A 15,254-nucleotide genomic window follows, 5' to 3' on the forward strand; every position below is an offset into this window, starting at 1 on the left:
TACCATACTCCTACTTAAAGAAATATCTCTTAGCTCTCTAAGAAAAACAAAACAGAATCTAATCTGCTTGGTTTGGAATGCAGTGTGCATCCCACTTCCAATTTTCCTTTTATAATCTAATCTTTCACTTCCAATATGCCTTAACATTCTCAACTTTTAACCATTCTGCTTGCAATGGCTGAATCTTTCATGATTTTACACCTGTCTAGAATACCCTTTCCCCATTCCTTCAACTAACAAACTCTTACTTTTAATTGCACTTCAGTATGTAACTGATGTGAGCGAACGCCTGTGGGAATACAGCTCAGAACAAAATGATCAAAAAAGAAACCCTCATAGCAGTTATATTCCAGTGGAAAAAAAAAAAAAGGCAATAAATAGGCCAGTAATTAAAATAATCAGAGAATATGATCTAGGAAACAATATGATAAAAGAAACTTTAGGAGGAACGATCTGGGAAAGGCATTTCAACCATCTTAGAGATGAGAAATGATTCTTAAAATGAGACCTTGATGGATAAGAAGGAGCCAGTCAATCAACACTTGGAGAAGAGCACCTCAAAAGAGGACTTGAAATGAAAAGTGCTGTCTGTGTTATAACAACCTATTAGGCCACAGGGACCAAACTCTCTGAAGAGAATGGCTTTGTTTGTTTTATTATTTATTTATGGTACTGTGGATGGAACCCAGGGTACTGTAACACTATGCTACATCCCTAGTCCTTTTTATTTCCTTCTTTTATTCTGAAATGGGGTCTTGCTAAATTGTCCATACTGGTCTCAAACTTGCAATCCTCCTGTCTCAGCTTCCTGAGTCACCTGGATTACAGATTTGTGCCACAATACCCAGCTGAGAACTGCTTAATTGAAACATGTGTCTTTAACTAGATTTTGACTCAGTAACTAGCACTTAGTTCTAAACTCAATAAAAAACTGCCAAATTAAATAAATATTTTAAGGGCAAATAAAGGAAAGAATTGTGGGGCTGGAGGATAAGTAGAAAATGCAGACATTTCTCATGACATCAATAAGAATTTTAAAGATTAATGTTAACAGTACACCTGACATAGTGGCACAGTACCTGTAATTCCAGCTACTCTGGAGGCTGAGACAGGAGGATCTGAAGTTTGAGGCCAGACTAAGCAACTTAGTGAAACTCTATCTCAAAATAAGAAGGATTGGGGATGCAGCTCAGTGGTAAAGTACTTTCATAGACTGCTCAAGGGCCTGAGTTTAATCCCCAGTACTGTGGGGGAGGGAGGAGATTTACCTTGTAAAAAGGAATAAATCAAAAGGCAGGCATGTGCATTCTTAATATATACACAAATTAAATGCTCATCCAAGTAGTTTCACACTATGCAATGAAGTGGAATGTGCAGCCCCAAACTACTCAAATTCTCAATTTCTCTTACGTTTAGTTCCCCTGAACCAAACAAGTTATTACTTTAGTTTGGACTTCCAAATTTTAAAGGGTAGCTGTATTCCAGGAACTTTCACAAATACAGAAATACATTTCTGATGCAAGAAAATATTACTTTAAATAAAATACACATATGGACCTTCAGCACTTTTTATATTCCATTTCCCTCCCCCTAAAAGTCAGTCTCTCCTTTATTTCACCCCCAAGGGTCCAACTTATTCATATCTTAAGGTTATTCCAAGATAGCTGGAGCCATCATACAATGACTACTCTGCTGGTCACTTTCAGGATAATCAACCATTTAATTACACAGGAATTCATGATAAAGTCATTACTTTTTTATTTAAAAGTAAGAGTGAGGTTATAACACAAGACAAAGATACGTGATTCAGACATCTGAAACACTTCCAATTTTAACAGGCAAAAACCAAAAGTCTAAAAAGGGTAAATCAAGAGGCACACATTCTTAATGTACACGCAGATTAAATGCAGTCATGTATTACTTGTCCGACAGGATACATCCTGAGAAATGTGTCAACAGGTGATTCTGTCACTGTACAAACACAATGTATGTTCACAAACATAGATAAAATAGTTTCTGCTATACACCCAGGTTATATTGTATATATAGCCTGTTGCTCCTAGTCTACAAAAACCCACACAGCTTGTTACTGTCTGAATACTGTAGTTAATGATAAAACAATGTACTTAAACATACATAAACACAGAAAGGATACAGTAAAAATATGTGGTAACAGCAATTTTTCAATTCCATTATGATCTTATAAGACCAGACTTATATATGCAGTCCTTCATTGACCAAAATGTCATTAAGCCTAACTATAATTATCCAAGTAGTTTTACACTACATACTTAAGTGGAAGTTTCAAGATCACTGGCCAGCCAGAGGTTTTCTTTGCTATACTGACCTAAAGATTTATGGTAGCAATATGCTGCTGAGATGATAAATTATTCATATAGCTATTTAATCTACTGAGCCACGTCATATCCTTTACCTCACATCCCCCAAGAATATAGGACAAAATACCTTGGAGACTAGCACATAAAATCTGTGTTGAGAAGGTTTAAAGAATTGGTGACTGCCTTTAACACGGTTGTGCCTCCTGTGACCACCCTAACCTGTAACCCAAAGATCCCCAATTGTGGTCAACCCATGATCACATCAAGGGATCTCAGCATAACGTCACTAGGCTGTACAGGCATACAGGTAACAGGATGCTCAAGAAAGGCACTATAGCTATGCCACAAGCAGGTGAGAGAAAAAAGGCTGTGGCAAAACCTAAGTATCTGATGAAAAGGATGGAGTGATTCTTGCTCCACAAAAGCTTCAGGTTTACCAGGAGTCTCAGCTGAGGTTCAAATGATGATTTGTTCTGTAAATGTTGACTACTGCCATAAATCAAATATTCATCTTCATATTTGCACTTTTGGGTTACGTATTGGCTTTATTATCTTGATATCTGAAGGACAGCAAGCCACATCTGTCCCTGAAAATGAGTGTGGTAGAAATAACAGCAGGGAAATATTAACAGGGAAGTTTTATTATAGACAACAGTACTGATATCCTGGAGACTTGCTTTATTAAAAGTTTCCCAACACAGTCCTCAGGGTACCCAAAATTAAAGAAGCTCTATCTCTATCTCTATAATTTGTTTTTTTTTTGGCAAAATAGCTGAGATCATTTCTTCTCTTAGTATTTTCCAGATCTATAATCAGTAATGGTAACAACATTATATCAATACTAAACTCATTATTGCCAATTTAGTTGTTCAACTAAATCAATGGTCTCAACTAGAATTCATTTTCTTTAAATAGAAAAACAAAAGTCACACCCCTGAATACAAATTTGCTTTAAAAAAAAAAAAAAAAAGAATAAGACTAAACAACATGGAAAAAGGAATTATAAAACATCACTTTTACACATTTAAAGCACAGTACATTTAATATATTTCATATAAACTTCTATAATGTACATTATATAAAAATGTATTTCAACTAAAAAATAACACCTGGATATTACACAAAACAGGAAAGAGTCTAAAATTCATTTTGTTTTGTTTGTTTTTAAAGATTTTTAGTCATAGATGGACACAATACCTTTATTTATTTTATTTTTATGTAGTGCTGAGGATCAAACCCAGTACCTCACGTATGCTAGGCAAGCGCTCTACTGCTGAGCCCTAAAATTCATTGTTTAAGCAGAAACATTTATTTTTTTAGTCAGCAGTTGCAAACGTTCATATAATTAAACCAAAACACTTGAACTTAACTTTTAAAAATTCACTATCTCAACAGCAACCAAAACAAAGCTGGAATTACCAAATTATTTAGGAAGTCTCAATATTTGGTTTTAGCTTTACCATAAATAAATAATTCTATAATCCTACAAAATGATTCTTGAACAACTAGGGCAAAGCAGCATTTTCAGCTACTTCTAAAATTACAAGAAGGCTACTATTTAGAACATTTACAGTCACACAGAACACTCAAGTTAAATGGCCTGACACTAACAAGCTTCAGGTTTACCATTAATTAAAGATGTACAAGTAAAAAATAGACTATTTCCGCTAAATGAAACCAATGGAGACTATTCCTTTTATTCAGAAGTACCATACAGCTAAACAACCCGTCAAGTCCACAGGGAAATAGCATTTCAATAGCTGCAACCTGGTGCGTCTGGCCTTTGTTGGCTTTCCTTACCAAAGAAACATAGATGTCTCTCTTTACTTAGCCCATCTGCCACAAGTGATAACCAGATGCCTGTGTGACTACTCAAAAATATAAGAAAGTACTCCCCCCTCCCAAAACCTAACAGCAGAGATGAGTCCAATGGTTCATAATCAAAAAGAAAAGAATTTCAATGCTTCAGAAGAAAGCCTGTAAACAAAAGAAATAAAACTTTCAAGTGATCTAATGGCTCACCCTTAACACACTACCTAATATCACTGCTGACAGAAACTGCTAATATTTTTTTCAAATCTAACCAAAGTTCTAAGTGCTTTACATTTAATTCTCACAGCAACCCTGTGAGATAATACTAATATTAACTCCACAGTGCAGATGAGGAAACTGGGGCTCAAATGAGGAAACTGGAGCTCAGGACAGTGAGCTCCACTTTGCCCAAGACCACATAATACAACTAAAAAGCCATGATGCAGAACACAGGCAACTTGTAGCCATAGTCCATACTCTTAAATGTTATAACAACCCTAATTCCATTATCAGGAGGAAGAGTAACACCTGAATTTTTGGAGCTATTTAAGTAATAGAAATGAAAGTTTTACTTTAAGATGTTCTAAGTCATCAGTTAATGAGTTACACAAACCATACCAAGGGCCAATGTCTACAGATAGATACCTAAGGTGCTCAGCACAATTCAAGACTAACATTACCCACACATGTCCTGAGAAAACTCTGTCCCTACCATCATCTGATGTTCAGTATTCTTTCTTAATGAATAATGCTTCATGGTAAAAATAACCAACAGTCAGACTTTTGTGCTGCATTTTTTTGATGAAATTTTAAAGTTCTGTTATCAACTCCCACAGGAAGGTAGATATGAACCATGCCAAAATCACCTTGGTGATTTTTAACATTTAATAGGACCTGGCAGCATAATTTTGAACATAAAACCAGCCGTGTAAACCAAATCACCCTTTAGTAACAACAAATAAGAACAGATAAGTAAAACATCTGATGTGACCTGATACCTTTCCGTTAACGACATACTTTTGGGATCTTATTTTTTCACAACCATACATATATCCACACTCCATCTCTCTCCTAAAGAAAAGCCTGTGTAATAAAACAAAAATCAAATTTGTCTGGGTAGCCTCAAAAGACCTTCGATATGTATACAGACTTTCATCTTTTGAAATATGCCAAAGTGTAGTCACATGATGACAGCAAATCCTGTATCTGCTCAAGTTGCAGCAGCCAACCATTCTTTTTATTGTTTCAACTGGTTAAAACAAAGCCCTAGTCATGTTTTAGAAATTTTGGCTGCTTATTAACTTGCATCCTTATAGCCACAAAAATGCTGAAATTTTAGGCATCAAGAATTAGATTCCAAAAAGGTTCTCTTCATCAACTAAATGAGTGACTGAAATAAAATAAAAAAAGAAAACAACAACCAAAAAACCCATATGTTGGTAATAACACATTAATCTTCAAGATACAGAAGAATATGGACATACACTGTGATGGTGACTCAGAACTGACCCTCCAGAAACTTCTGTTTAGCAGGCAAGATGATATCCATACACCAATAACTACAGTACTAGGCAGTGTGTAACAAAGTATTAAAAATTCAAATTTGTGTCTAGTGTTTGGTTACCCATGTTTGTCATTTCTCTGGGATAAGTCCACAACAAGTACCTGAAGGGAAACATCTTTCATCCAGCTTTGCACACCTGAAGTGGCAGAAAGCATATAAAATGGTGCAATAAAATGGATATAAATTTCAGGAAATCTTTATTAGTTCAAATGTTACAATATAGCTAAATTTTCAAGGTACTATGAAGTTTTGGTTCAGAGGCTCTATAGAAACATTTTACAGTAAATTCTTCTAAAATCAATTTAAACTTAATTTTTCACAGCAGTAATTTCATCACATGGTCTATGATGCAACAGAAGGAAATCAACCACCAGGTTATTACTGGCCTTCTTTATCTTAAAAACAGAATTCACCCACTCAACTAGACTGTACAGTATTTGCTGATTTAAGTAACATCCCACATCCATGATAAGAAATGACAAGCTCCAAAAATATTCAGCTATGTTTTGTTATTTATTTTACTTTATACAAAATTCTGCATATTCTATACATAGATACATCCTCAAAAATTTTGGTGTGACAATTTCCCATGTGAAGAAAAATGTGCAGAATTTACTTAAGTAGTACCCTCAAATTTGGCAAAATGTAACTTTAGTCAAATATTCCATGCAAAACGATCAGAAAACATTAGTATTAATTTTTTAGGATAAGAATTAAAACACAGCAGGCTCTACCCTTTTACCTTCAAAAGAGTGACTACATTTACAACTACAATATTACCACTTGGACTTCTAAGAGCTCTTTTAGTTTGAAAATTTCAAACATTTTCCTGTTCCTTATTTCAATATAATCTTTTGATTCTTGATATAATTTTCTTACCTGTTGTATTTACAATCAATAGTTATTCAAAATGAATAAAGGTTATCTGATATGATCACGCCATTTCTCCAAATAAAGGGGAAAAACTTAGAAGGAAAATACATCAAATGAAGTATCATTAAGGAAAAGTATATACAGGCCACAGGCACATACTGAAATTTTTGTTTAAAAAAAAAAAAAAAAAAAAAACAGAAAAAATACAGTCTAAAAAATCGTTTTTGCTTGGAACACAATTTAGGAGAGAAACTAGACAACACCAAAAGAAGGGACTGTTGGGGCAGACGGCAATAAAAGAAGAAATTGTATTATTAATAAAGGTGGAAACTTAGGTGTTGATCCCCACTCACACTCAAAAGGGACAGAGGACTCAGCAAATGAAGTCCAGGGGAAGTGAGTCTGATGGTAGTCCTGAGGTCAAGGGAGTTCATTAAGTCTCACATATGCCATGAAATAAATCCTGGGAGTCAATATCCACAAACTCAAGTGAGGTCATTCAGAATACCATTCATAGAATAGTCATATGAAAAGACTAAACAATAGTATGTGAGTCATTAATCCAAATATCATAATATTGACTTTTTCTTCTTGGAGTCTTAAAATGCAATTCATTTCCCAATGTTCATGCTTCTCATCCCTGTTAAAGGAAACCACCCACCTCTTCACACACATATTAAATTACTTCAACTAGAGACATTGGATCTCAAATTCAGATTAAATATAAACACTTAAAATGAAATATTGGACTCAAAACTCCTATTCCAGCTATCCCTCATTTAGGCGAGCCCATAGCAGCAGGCCATTACAATTTCTGACACTAATATAGTGAGTACATAGCATGAAAAGAGGTGGGACTGTGGATAAAGATGACACTATTTTGCTTAAGAGAAGTCAGTATTAAATAAAAGAAATGGAAGACAAAACATAAGCTGTGTTGGACATAATTGCCTCTGTATCAATTTCATTTTCATCATTAATCTTCAGTTTTACATAAAGAACTTTGTTCCCACTGACCACAAAAATGTTATTATTGCAGTATGTATATGTGACCTTTCCAATGTGCCACATAAAAGCCTCATTTACTGACCTAAAATGGTTTAGGAAAGTATAAAACCATTAAGTAGTTTGTGATGAAAGGCTAAAGAAAGCATAAACTAATGAATATTTAATTGGGTATACCAAACTGAAAAATTCTTTCAATCCGACAGTGCTAAAAGTGACTTTTGAATTTGAATAAACTGCCATTTTCTGAGACTTTGAAAGAGACAGAAAATGTTCTTAACCCTAAACACAGAAGCTCACACTAGTTACTGCCAGTGTCGCGTTGGATCTGCAGGTGACAGATGCAGAGTTCACAGATGTGGACTGGCTGCAGTTTGAATCTTATTGCAATGAACACACCAACAGAGCCTGCAGATGCACATCGCCGCAGAAGGACAGCTTTTTAAAAAACCGTCATTCCCTATTCGATTTATCTTTAAGGCTCTTATTGGTTATTACTAAGCTTTCATCCCTACTCTCCATCCCTACCCGATCCTACCCACAATTTGGTTCCAGACCCTTCTTCAAGCCTAATTTTTGGTTCAATAATAATGATAATAAACTGGGGCTGTTAACACTGGCGGCACCAGGCGCCCACGAAGCCGCTATCTGGGAGCCTTCCGGCCGCTGCAGAGGCCGCTTGAAGTTTTCCGGGAAGCAACGGACCCCAAGCATCTTTGCACGGTCCCTCTAATCCCAGGTTGAGGGTTCCACAGAGACAGACGGGGAACTCCCTTCCCGGTCTTTCCAAGTGGTGGCTTACCCCACATCCGACTCCATAAAGATCCTACTCAGGGACGCCCCACCCCCACCCCGTTATCCCTAATGAGATGCCCCCAAATCATTCCCGGTCCTCCAAAGAACTGGTCCCTCCCTCGGCCACCCGGCCAGTTTCCCCCACCTCGCTCCTCTCCTCCAGTCCCCGCCCCCGCACACTCCACCCGCAGCGGGGCCCAGGCTCTGTACACGCCCGCCCGGCGACTAGACGCCCCGCGGCCGGCGCTCGGGCCGCCCAGTGGCCCGCCTCCCCCCGCCCAGGATAGCCGACGGGGTTACCGTGGGAAGACTGGGCGGCCGCAGAGGACGCGGCGGCAGCGCTGCTGCCGGTTGCGTCGGATGCGAAGGAGAAGCTGGAGCACAAGAATGAAGATGAGGCGGGCGCGCTCCCCAGTCTCCATGGAACTCCCGCCCCGGCCCGTTGCTAGGAGCCCCCGAGGCTCGGGCTCCGTCTTTCGTGCTTTGTTGTTCCGGGTACAGGGCGGCCCCTGCTTCCCCGCGACAATAAATAGACCAGACGCGGAGGAGCATAGAGACGGCGCGCGGGGGCTAGAGCGCCACCGGACAGGGCGCTCCGGGGCTCCTCGCTAGCCACTCATTTCCGGCTCTCTCTGCTCCCGTCACTTTCCCCCGCCCCTGCCCTCTTTCCCTTTTCCTCCTTCCTGGTCCCAGAGTCCGGCCCCTCCTCCCCTCGGGTTTGGCTAGGCTGGTGTGTGGCGGGGCTTTGGAGGATTTTGGGCCGGACCTTTTTTTGGAGAATCGCTTGAAAAGATTCCAAAACAATCTGTATCCCTTGTATATTTTTAGTTGATTTCTAAACATGTGTTATTTCTGGGTACAGCATACTACAAATGAACTTTAAATTTTTGTCAAACCTCAGAACTTTCTCATTCGTTTCATTTATACAAAATGTCTTTCGCACCTTTGATAAAAGTAGTCCTTAACGACTAAACGACTCTGTCGCTATTTTAGTCAAACGCGCAAATTTTACGGCGTCGCGATAAAGATCTTACTGAGAAATTCGAATCCTAGTCCTAAAAGAAAGCGGCAGGGGATGAGAGAAGGATAGCGAGAGAGAAAAATGGACGGATAACGAGGGAGCTAATGCCACTTCTGTCGCCTGTGCCTTCGGTAGTCCTTACTGAACTTGGGTTTGCGGTCAGAGCTCTCCCTCGGGCGGGGGCGCTTCGGAGGCTTTGCGCCCGGTAGCCAGATGCAGCGGTGTGGGAGGGAGAGGCGCTGCCGGCTGGGACCGGCCCGGCGCGGAAGCGCGGCTCTGGCCGACCGGACTGGGAGGGTGCTCCCACGAAAGCCGGGCGCCTGGGGACCGAGACCTTCCCGCGGCTCTGCGCCCAGGTAGCCCTGCAGCGACCCCCGGGCGCACACTCGCCGGTTTGAACGGTCGCGCCGGGGCCCGAGTGGGATCTCGGGGCTCCTCGGGGGTGGCGGAGAGGCGCTGCCCACGGGAACAAGACTCATAACGGCCCCGGGAGCGCCGCCGCGCGGAACCCCACTCCCAGGCGGGCGCGGGTCTCTGCTCCGCCAGCTGGGCTGTAGCCTTTGATTCCGGTTGAGCCAATGGGCAGCCCCGATTTAATTATTGAAAGGCCGTGCATGAGATGGATTCATAGGTGCCTGGCCAAGGATGCAAATGGAAATGCCACTGTCCATTTGAAGAAAGCACAGGCAGAATTCTGAGGGGAGTATGCAACTGTTGGGGTGTTTAATTATTTATCGGATCTCCAAGGATACCTCTTGATCTTTTGCTTTCCACCGAGTGTGAAAAGCACTTTAAAGCTCTGTAGACCGGTGGGATTTGTTCCAATATCTATACTAATTTTATTTTTGAGGATTATTAAATAATTGTATCTCGTCTCAGATATAATGAAGAAAATAAGAAACTGGGTTAGAAAATAATGTTTGTATGGTACATTTCAGCCGATTTCTAAAAGGATGGGAGTGGGAGGGAGGTGCGTAGAATGTACCAGGCAAAGTGAACAGGATATGTGAGAGCTTGCCGTGCTGGGAAATCAGCGTGGTTAGGGCATCTGGAAAACGGGAGAGGGAAGAATGACAGCAGATGAATCCGAAGAGACTTTAGGACCTTGAACTGTCTACCCTGTAGGCCATACAAGGAGTTTGGGTTTTCTTTCAAGTGGTAGGAAAAGTGAGGTGGTACACTAGAGAAAAACATGACCTGATTTACTAAGGCAAAGGCAGGAGCTGCGGAATGCTCTATTCCTGTAGCTATTGCCACGGCTGAAAAGTCAATTTTACAATGGTGACCTATTCTAAAGCCCCGAGGAAGCACTCTGCTTTAAGGAAACCAGCAACAAAATGCGTAGAACCAAGCATGTAAATTACTTTTGATTCCCTTTTGTCATGGATAAGTCAACAATTTTCCTCTCTACCATAGTTCCTCATTATGGAATTGGATGTGGTTTCACTGCAAGCACCATTTTTCGTTAATAATAGACTTTTTGAGTGCTTATATGCTATCACATTATCCCAACATGGTTCCTCTGATCAGGAAATTCACTTTGAATGAAAGAAGTAAGACAATGAGATAAAATTCATGGGACTTATTGCTTTTATAATGTGCCCCATTATTCACGTTCCAGCTAGGAAACAATGCACTCTAAAGTAGAATACACTGTATATGTTTTGATCCAAGGCTCTAGATTAATACAGAAGTTGACACCTGGAAATGGAGAGATGGAATGTCTGGTTCTAACATACAGAACTGACTTAGTCAAGGTGCATTTGGAATGGTGAGGAGCCATTCATCCCAGGTTAGAAAAATAGCAAAATATTATTGGTTATATCAGTGCTGTTGAAAATGTGATATACAGACCAAAGCCAATCTGCAAACCATAATAAACTATGAAATGCGTATAGAAATTAAGAGGCATATTTTGAAAATTTTAATAATTTGATATTACAGTGGCATCTAAGTAAGCGCTTTTCTATTTATGAAAGCATTTGTGGTTGGTTGGTATCCAGAACAACAACAACAAATGGATCCTTTACCATAGGCGGTCTGAGAGGCACTGGTACATCATTTTGTTATACCCAGTTAGGATCTAGCTTTAGGTAACTTGAGCAAACAAAAACAAAAACAACAAGAACAACAAAAACCAGGTTGTTGTGCTATTGGGATAAGTTGACTGCTTCTTGTCTCTCTTAGTGCAAAGAGGCGTGTAATTCAGCATAGCCTTTCTGAAAGAGACAGGCAATAGTTAGTAAAAACCATATAGCATTGTTGGAAAGGTTCTTGCTGCCAGTTAGTTATCCTATACTGATAAGGATCAGATATCTATTCTGCCAGTTAGAATAACTAAAATTTCTGCCTCACATAAAGTTATTACATTAAGTATGAGCATAGAGACCAAAGAGAGTATAGTTCCTCAAGATTCTCCCCAAATATCTTGTTATGTCCTTTTACCATAAAGGTAATTCTTCCCATTATGCCACTTGAGTGATGAACAACTTAAGGATGGAGTCTGGTGCTATGACCTGGCTTTATGACACAAGCCTCTTTCCTCCCTCAGATAGAATCCATGAGAGAAGTCATTGAACTAAGATCTCTGGGAGATTATCAGAGTTGCCAGTTTCTAAGAAGTAGAAATAGGAAGGACAGGGTTCATATTCAAAGCTCATCTCTCAGTGAGATTTTTGATAAGAAGCTGATGGATTTCCCCAAATTACTTACTGGCAGCCAAGTGAACTTTTGAGGTATGACAGAAGGTCTTCAACCTGGAAAATGGGACTTACTGTTGAGCTTTCTCAAAGGCAATGTCCCAGTCTTCAGACCTGCTATGGCCATCTCAGGCGATTCCTTCTCACTACATATCTAAGACAGTGTCTTTGAGACAAGGGAAAGCTTAGAACTTTGATGGAATGACCAAAGATCTGGGTTCTCCGCTGGTTAAGTGCAGTCCTCCTTTTATTGTGCTTGCCCAGCAGGATGTGACATATCCTTACCACCTCTGCATGTTGCTTTTCCTTCTCCATTTTCTTATTGTTTTTTGTCTAGTTCCCCACTACTTTGTCATAATTTTGTGCACTAGTGATAATTTTACTATTTATCATTTAGCCAGATCTGCACCTGATCAAGATTGACAGCGTTTAAAGCTCCCAAATTTGGGGCAGGATTAAGTAGCTGAATGTGACTGAGTTTTCTACTACTACTGTAGTAGGGTGGTTGCATATATTTGCAATGGCAAATGGAATAGTTGATTTATATAAAGAGGAACTGTAGATGTAGGGGAAAAGTGTGTGTGTGCATATGTGTGTGTGCACACATGTGTGTCCTTGTGCGTGTGTTCATACACGCATTGAGCAGCCAAAGAGTGAAATGTAGGGTACACTTTTTTTTTTTATTAGCCTAGAACTCCTCTCCTATTGGGAAGGGTGCTCTTCTCCCTTATTTTGAGGAAGTACTTCTCTCTGCCTAGCCCCAATATGACTACAGTAGCCTTGGTGATTTTAGAAAAATAGGTTTCTGACCTAAGTTGGGCCAACTACATAGTACCCATGCTGTAATGGACTTATTGCTTCTCACTTCCAAATTCACTATTTCTGTTCTGTGAAGATGGATCTGGACTCTAAGTTCTGTTGGTAAAGAATGCTGGCTAGACATTGAAATAGGAAAGCATTTTCTCCCTGGTTCTAGCATGTCCTTCTGATGGGCTCCTGCAATAAAGAAGGCCTTTCTAGATTCTACCTTCTGTGGCACAAGTGGTTTTCCCAGCCCTATTCAGAGGTCTGAAGGATAGTGGTAAAGGAAAATTCTCTAAGTAGATATAATTCAGAGTATTTGTCCAGCGCCTCAAGAGTGAGAGAACCAGAATTGGCAGTTGCTAATGACTTGTTTACAAGGTTAAGGACTTAGGAGGAATGAGAGTAGAAAGTAATTGACAAGGAAGTCTGGGGAAAAGGTAGATTCTTTGAATGGTAGCAAACTGTTAAGATATTTATGTCCTATCTGAACACACACCAAAGGTATCCTCTGTGGAGGAGACTGTTAATAACCAGGTGGACAGAATGGCATACCCTGAAGATCTCAGTCGATATCTTTGCCCAGTCACTCCACTGCTGCTCAATGGACCTGTGATCAAAGTGGTCATGGTGGTAGGAATGAAGTTATGCTTGTGCTCAACAATCTGGATGTCCCCTTACCAAGGCTCACCTTGCCAACACTACTGCCAAGTACTTAATCCCTCAGGAGGAGAGAACCACAGTGAGTCCCTAATATGTCACCATTCCCAGGGGCAATGAACTAGCCATCTGGTGGCAGGTTGATTACATTGGATTTCTTCCATCATGGAACAAAGATTCGTCCTTACTGAAATAATCACATATTCTGGAAATTGCTTTGCCTTTATTGCTCATAATATTTCTGCCAGCATGATTCTCGGTGAACTCACTAAATGCCTGGTCTACTCTCAATGCATTCTACACAACATTGCCTCTGATCAGGGAACTCATTGTACAGCAAACTAAGTGCCTGCAAAATTAATTGGGCTGACCAAATACACCACCATTGGGAAGCAGCTGGCTTCACCGAACAGTGAAGTAACTTATGGACAATTTAGTTATGGTCCCAGCTGGGAAAGAGTACCCTAAAAAAATAGGACTCTGTCTTACATGACATGTTTTGAGTTCATGAAGCACTCTTTCCCATAGGTAAGATACATCTGCATCAAGATGCAGCAGTGAGAATGACTCATATCACAATATCACCTAATAACTTTCTCTTAGAATTTTTTCTTCATTACCTGGGAATTTCGCTGCTGGTATAGAGACCTTAGACCCCAAGGGGAGAGTGCTTCCATCAGGAGATGCAACAATGATTCCATGAGACTAAATGACAGACTACCACCTGGCCATTTGGGTTCTTTATACCTCTAAAACAAAAGGAAAAGACAAAAGGTTATCTATCTGATGGAATGATTGATCCTGATTATTGAGAAGAAATTGGCTTTCTTCTGTGCAGTGGAGGCAAGAACAGTAGCCTGGAACCCACGGAATCCTCTTAGTATTTCCTAACATTAAGGTCAATGAAAAATGACAGTGACCAAAAATAAAAAGGTGTTTGAGGACTTGGCCCCTTCAAAACTGACCACTTTTTTGGGTCCCTTTAGCAGGTGAGGAAACCCAAGCAACTCACGTTCTGACTGAGGGTAGGGGAAATACAGAAAGAGTAGAGAAAAATAAAACCATAAATAGCAATTTTAGACTTGTGAGACAAGGACTGTAAAAACAAAGACTGCAGTGTTTTTCCATATTTTCTATTGACTTGTTCTGGGTGTCAATTTGTATTTACTAACCATTTTCTTTCTCATCACTCCTCCCCATTTTTATTTATATCCAAGTTGTTGGTAGGTGTATTAATTACCCAGAGTTCCTATAACAAAGTACTATAAATTTGGTGGATTTTAATAGCAGAAATGTATTTTCTTACAGTTCTGGGAACTCCAGAATCCAGATATTATAGGTTAGTTCCTTTCACAAGCAGCAAAGGAAAATGTGTCCCATGCCTTTCTCCTGGTATCTGGTAGCTGCCTGGCAATCTTTGCATTCCTTGGATGATGACATATCACTCCATTCTCTCCCTGCATCTCAATATCATTTTTGTCTCAACCTCCCCTTTTTTTTCTTGTGAATATCATCATTGACTTCAGGTCCCACTCTTCAGTGCAGGATGACTTCAACACTGAATTACCTTTACAGAGACCTATTTCCAAAAAAGGTTCCAATCACAGGCACTTGGGGCTAGGACTTAGACATTATTTTTAAAAAACTGAGATATAATTATTTATTGAGATATAATTCACACATCA

At 39.8% G+C, this 15,254-nt stretch overlaps 1 protein-coding gene across 1 annotated transcript in view; it reads right to left on the reverse strand.

Moving 5' to 3' along the window:
- Tbpl1 (TATA-box binding protein like 1) overlaps positions 1-8,816 on the reverse strand; it is a 31,198-nt gene extending 22,382 nt beyond the window's left edge. The window contains exon 1 of the mRNA XM_047557636.1: positions 8,689-8,816. The gene's annotated coding sequence lies outside the window, so the exon portion shown is untranslated. The remainder of the gene's footprint in view (positions 1-8,688) is intronic.
- Positions 8,817-15,254: the final 6,438 nt, after the last annotated feature.

Source organism: Sciurus carolinensis, chromosome 7, assembly GCF_902686445.1.
Source record: "Sciurus carolinensis chromosome 7, mSciCar1.2, whole genome shotgun sequence".
In the NCBI taxonomy this organism is placed as follows: Eukaryota; Metazoa; Chordata; class Mammalia; order Rodentia; family Sciuridae; genus Sciurus; species Sciurus carolinensis.